The sequence below is a fragment of the Pseudophryne corroboree genome, chromosome 4 (assembly GCF_028390025.1).
Source record: "Pseudophryne corroboree isolate aPseCor3 chromosome 4, aPseCor3.hap2, whole genome shotgun sequence".
NCBI classification, from domain to species: Eukaryota; Metazoa; Chordata; class Amphibia; order Anura; family Myobatrachidae; genus Pseudophryne; species Pseudophryne corroboree.
Window position 1 is genome coordinate 498,658,981 of NC_086447.1, and position 6,638 is coordinate 498,665,618.

Consider the following 6,638-nt stretch of genomic DNA (forward strand, 5'->3'; position numbering starts at 1 on the left):
CCATGACACACCTACATTTTTCCAACCACTCCCCACACTCCCACAAATGACCACTTTCTGGCAATCGCTATACGATTGCACTTTGCTGGGCATGCAATTGCATTGTGAATGCTTTTCGGCCTTCATGCAAGTGTGATCCGGTCACAGCCCATGTGCAGTCGTCTGATAATTGGCCATTTGCGAATTTCCTAATTTGCAATGGAAGCTGAATAAGGCCCTTAGATACATTGTTTCAGATCTGCTGTTGTACTATGGCAACTAAACTGACCACAAATTCACAAACAGATACCCTACCATCTGTTATCCTTTTGTGGGAGGTTTCACTTAAGGCAGCCGTTGTTGGATGGATCAGGATGAGGCTACGGAGAGAATTTATCAAGTGGCGATTTATGCAAATGGTACTTTTTGCTGTGATTTGGGAGATTTTAAAGTTGCTGAAAATTTCAAAGCACGACTGCCAAAAAAATGTCACTATCATTTGGATAGTATACATTTTAAATCAGAAAGAATGTATAATATAGTCAACGCGCAACAAGATGTAACAGCATGGCAATAGTCTAATATTACTTGCAAAGACTAATGAAATAAACTGTAATAAATTACATACAGTATAATAAGAATTTACAAATATTCCGCATATACCGTAGTTACAGGTCATAGGCCCTGGATTTCCAAATGCACGTGCAAAAAAATACAGCTGCATATTGGCTATGCTTTCTCTATGTACAGTATTTTATTAGTACATGTTAATTAGATAAGGAAATACAGTGATACATAACAAGAGCTACAAAGGGAGAATCATTTAGGGGGTAATTCAGACCTGATCACTCGTTAGCTGTTTTTTGCAGTCCTGCGTTCACATAGTTGCCGCCTACCGGGGAGAGTATTTTAGCTGTGCAAGTGTGCGATCTCATGTGCAGCTAAGCGGTACAAAAAGATTTTGTGCAGTTTCTGAGTAGCCCAGGACTTATTCAGCCACTGCAATCACTTCAGACTGTCCGGGACCAGAATTGACCTCAGACACCCGCCCTGCAAACACTTGGGAACGCCTGTGTTTTTCCAACCACTCTGAAAAAACGGTCAGTTGACACCCACAAACGCCTTCTACCTGTCAATCACCTTGCGATCGCCCGTGCGAATGGATTCTTCGCACAAACCCATCGCAAAGCAACGAACCGTTTTGTTCCTGTGTGATGCACCTGCGCATTGTGGTGCATACGTATGCGCAGTTCTGACCTGATCGCAGCACTGCAAAAAATGCTATTGAGCGATCAAGTCTGAATGACCCCCTTAGTGCAGACATCTACCACTTTTTTATTTGCTGCATGTAAATAACAAACCCATGCTAAATATAACTCAGCTGATAAAAAAAATGGGTTATTTATTCAAATAAAGGTTCATAATTATGAACATTAAAATTGAAAAATAACTTCTGCATAAACCAATGTGTACCAGCTGCTAATCAGATTTATTTACTGTGCAGTTGCCACTGTGGACTCAGGGGAAACAAGACTTACGAGGTGGAGGGGCTACCAGGGAAGGGGAGGGGTTGTGCACTGTAGCAGCAGGTTGCACGGCCTCTACAGGAAGAGATGATATATTCAGTCCATGCTCCTGCAATTTACCGTACACCCTCACCTGCATAACATTACAGGTGATTTTTAAAATACTTTATAAAAATCTGGAAGTACTAGGAGAGCATGCCAGGTATGCCTACTGTCCTGTTCCCATCCTCCCCTCCACCCTCCACACACACACCATCCTTAGGCTCACCTAGCAGCAACCCTACTATAGGTAGAGATGTGTGGCTGGCACTTTTCGTGTTTTGTGTTTTGGTTCTAATTCCACTTTCGTGTTTTGGTTTTGGCTTTGTTTTGCCAAAACCACCCTTTTGTGTTTTGGTTTTGGATCTGGATGATTTTTGAAAAAAACATAAAAACAGCTACAATCACAGAATTTGGGGGTAATTTTGCTCCTACGGTATTATTAACCTCAATAGCATTCATTTCCACTCATTTCCACTCTATTCTGAACACCTTACACCTCACAATATTGTTTGTAGGCCTAAAAGTTGCACCAAGTTGGCTGTTTGACCAAGCTATGCCACACAAGTGTGCGGCACAAACACCTGGCCTATCTAGGAGTGGCACTGCAGTGTCAGACAGGATGGCACTTTTCAAAACATAGGCCCCAAACAGCACCTCATGCAAAGATGTAGAAGAGGTGCAATGAGGTAGCTGTATGACTAAGCCAAGCGACACAAAAAATTCCCACTGGAATTATACATCCAAATCACTGGAATTATACGTCCAAATCACTGGAATTAAATGGCAAAATCACTGGAATTAAATGGCAAAATCACTGAAATTATACGTCCAAATCACTGGAATTATACGTCCAAATCACTGGAATGAAATGGCAAAATCACTGGAATTATACTGCAAAATCACTGGAATTATACGGCAAAATCACTGGAATTATACGTCCAAATCACTGGAATTAAATGGCAGTACCACTGGACATATACAGAAGTGTCAGACAGGATGGCACTTTAAAAAAAATAGTCCCCAAACAGCACATCATGCCAAGAAGTAAAAAAGGGCAATGAGTCAGTTGTATGACTAAGCTAAGCGACACAAGTGTGCGGCACAAACACCTGGCCCATCTAGGGTTGGCACTGCAGTGCTACTGCACTTATGGTGGATACCGGATGCACGTCTAACACCAGCTTAGTTGTTATGGCCTCAGTAATCGGCTTTGCAACAGGGTATGTATATATACGGCAGTATCACTGGACTGGATTTATACGCAAGTACCACTGTAATTATACAGCAGGATCACTGGACTTAACGGCAGGATCACTGGATTTATACGGCAGGATAACTGTAATTATACGCCAGTACCACTGTAATTATACGGCAGGATTACTGGAATTATACGGCAGGAATACTGGAATTATACGGCAGGATCACTGGAATTATACGGCAGGAATACTGGAATTATACGGCAGGATCACTGGAATTAAATGGCAAAATTACTGGAATTATACGTCCAAATCACTGGAATTTAATGGCAGTACCACTGGACATATACAGAAGTGTCAGACAGGATGGCACTTTAAAAAAATAGTCCCCAAAGAGCACATGATGCAAAGAAGAAAAAAAGTGCACCAAGGTTGCTGTATGACTAAGCTAAACGACACAACCACCTGGCCCATCTAGTAGTGTCACGCAGTGGCTGAATGTTGAGAGTGGGCCGCAATTGTTCGGTCCACTGACAGCATCTCCAGCACGCCCCTGTCATTTAAAAAAAAATCTGCAATTGGTGGACTTATACGGCAGTACCCCAGGACTAATACAGCAGTACCCCTGGACTCATACGGCAGTGTCAGACAGGTTGGCACTTTTCAAAAACTAGGCCCGAAACAGCACCTCATGCAAAGATGTCGAAGAGGTGCAATGAGGTAACTGTATGACTAAGCCAAGTGACACAAACAATTACCACTGGAATTATACGTCCAAATCACTGGAATTATACGTCCAAATCACTGGAATTAAATGGCAAAATCACTAGAATTAAATGGCAAAATCACTGGAATTATACTGCAAAATCACTGTAATTATGCTGCAATATCACTGTAATTATTAGAGATGAGCGGATTCGGTTTTACTCGGTTTTACTCGGTTCTCAAAATGGCATCTTATTGGCTCACGGATGTCACGTGTTTTGGATAGCCAATAAGATGCCGTTTTGAGAACCGAGTAAAACCGAATCCGCTCATCTCTAGTAATTATACGTCCAAATCACTGGAATTATACGTCCTAATCACTGGAATTAAATGGCAAAATCACTGGAATTATACTGCAAAATCATTGGAATTATACTGCAAAATCACTTGAATTATACGTCCAAATCACTGGAATTAAATGGCAAAAACATGGGAATTAAATGGCAAAATCACTGAAATTATACTGCAAAATCACTGGAATTATACGTCCAAATCACTGGAATTATATGTCCAAATCACTGGAATTAAATGGCAAAATCTCAGTATCGCCTCCCTAGTGAAGTGGAATCTAGATGGGATTTGGTACCGGGGACACAATATCTCCATCAATTGTCTAAATCCCACTGCACTAATGGCGGATACCGGACGCACGTCTGACACCAACATAAGTGTCAAGGCCTCAGTTATGAGGGCTTCCATCGTCATGTAAAGCTGAACCACTAGTCATGAACATAGGCCAGTACCTCAGCCGTTCCTTGCCACTTCGTGTCGTAAATGGCATATTAGCAAGTTTACGTTTCTACTCAGACCATTTAAATTTCTTTTTTTGGGTCTTTTTACTGAACTTTGGCTTTTTATATCTTACATGCCCTCGACTATCACATTGGGCATCGGCCTTGGCAGACGACGTTGATGGAATTTCATCGTCTATGTCATGGCTAGTGGCAGCAGCTTCAGCACTAGGAGGATATTGTTCTTGATCTTTCCCTATTTTATCCTCCAAATTTTTGTTCTCCATTGTTTTTTTGGAGTTATATAACACAATGGGGGTAATTCTGAGTTGATTGCAGCAGGAATTTTGTTAGCAGTTGGGCAAAACCATGTGCACTGCAGGGGAGGCAGATATAACATGTGCAGAAAGAGTTAGATTTCGGTGGGTTATTTTGTTTCTGTGCAGGGTAAATACCGGCTGCTTTATTTTTACACTGCAATTTAGATTGCAGATTGAACACACCACACCCAAATCTAACTCTCTCTGCACATGTTAAAACTGCCACCACTGCAGTGCACATGGGTCCTCATTCCGAGTTGTTCGCTCGGTAATTTTCTTCGCATCGCAGCGATTTTCCGCTAATTGCGCATGCGCAATGTTCGCACTGTGACTGCGCCAAGTAAATTTGCTATGCAGTTAGGTATTTTACTCTCGGCATTACAAGGTTTTTTCTTCGTTCTGGTGATCGTAATGTGATTGACAGGAAGTGGGTGTTTCTGGGCGAAAACTGGCCGTTTTATGGGTGTGTGTAAAAAAAACACTGCCGTTTCTGGTAAAAACGCGGGAGTGGCTGAAGAAACGGGGGAGTGTCTGGGCGAACGCTGGGTGTGTTTGTGACGTCAAACCAGAAACGAAACTGACTGAACTGATCGCAGTTGCCGAGTAAGTGCGGAGCTACTCAGAAACTGCTAAGAAGTGTCTATTCGCAATTCTGCTAATCTTTTGTTCGCAATTTTACTATGCTAAGATTCACTCCCAGTAGGCGGCGGTTTAGCGTGTGCAATGCTGCTAAAAGCAGCTTGCGAGCGAACAACTCGGAATGACCACCATGGTTTTGTCCAACTGCTAACAAAGTTCCTGCTGCGATCAACTTGGAATTACCCCCCTATATGCGGCACAGGAATGACTGATGGCTGATGGCCAGGACACTACCACTGGTCTGATGCAGCACAACACAACAACACTGTAAGGGACTTGTGGTTGTTGTTGTTATAATTATTATAATACTGTAGCAGTGGACATATAGCAGCAGCATATATCGTCACTGGAATGACTGATGGACAAGACACTACCACTGGTCTGATGCAGCACAACACGACAACACTGTAAGGGACTTGTGGTTGTTATTATTATTATTATTATTATTATAATTATACTGTAGCAGTGGACATATAGCAGCAGCAGCATATATTGTCACTGGAATGACTGCTGGACAGGACACTACCACTGGTCTGATGTAGCACAACACAACACCACTTTATACAGCTACACTGGATATATGGCAGCCGAGGACACCAACACTGTGACTGGCTGGACTGATGCTGCACAATACACTGACTACACTGGACTGAGCAGCACAACACAGCACCACTTTATACAGCAACACTGGTTATATGGCAGCAGAGGACACCAACACTGTGACTGGCTAGACTGATGCAGCAAAATACACTGACTAAACTGGACTGGACAGCACAACACAACATCACTTTATACAGCTACACTGGATATATGGCAGCATAGGACACCAACACTGTGACTGGCTGGACTGATGCAGCACAATACACTGACTAAACTGGACTGGACAGCACAACACAACATCACTTTATACAGCTACACTGGATATATGGCAGCAGAGGACACCAACACTGTGACTGGCTGGACTGATGCAGCACAATACACTGACTAAACTGGACTGGACAGCACAACACAACATCACTTTATACAGCTACACTGGATATATGGCAGCAGAGGACACCAACACTGTGACTGGCTGGACTGATGCAGCACAATACACTGACTACACTGGACAGCACAACATAGCACAAGACTCGCCACCCCACTTTCCCGCCCCCACACAAACACTGAACACTGAGGACATGTCCTCTCAATACACTCTCCGAGACTGGAGTGAAAATGGCTGCGACGCGCGGCTCCTTATATGGAATCCAAATCCTGCGAGAATCCGACAGTGGGATGATGACGTTTTGACGCGTTCGGGTTTCCGAGTCAGGTGGGAAAACCTGAGCCTGGCTCGGAACCGAACTCGGAAGGCAAAGTCCAGTAGGGTTCGGTTCTTTGAGAACCAAACCCGCTCATCTCTAATATATATATATATATATATATAGAGAGAGAGAGAGA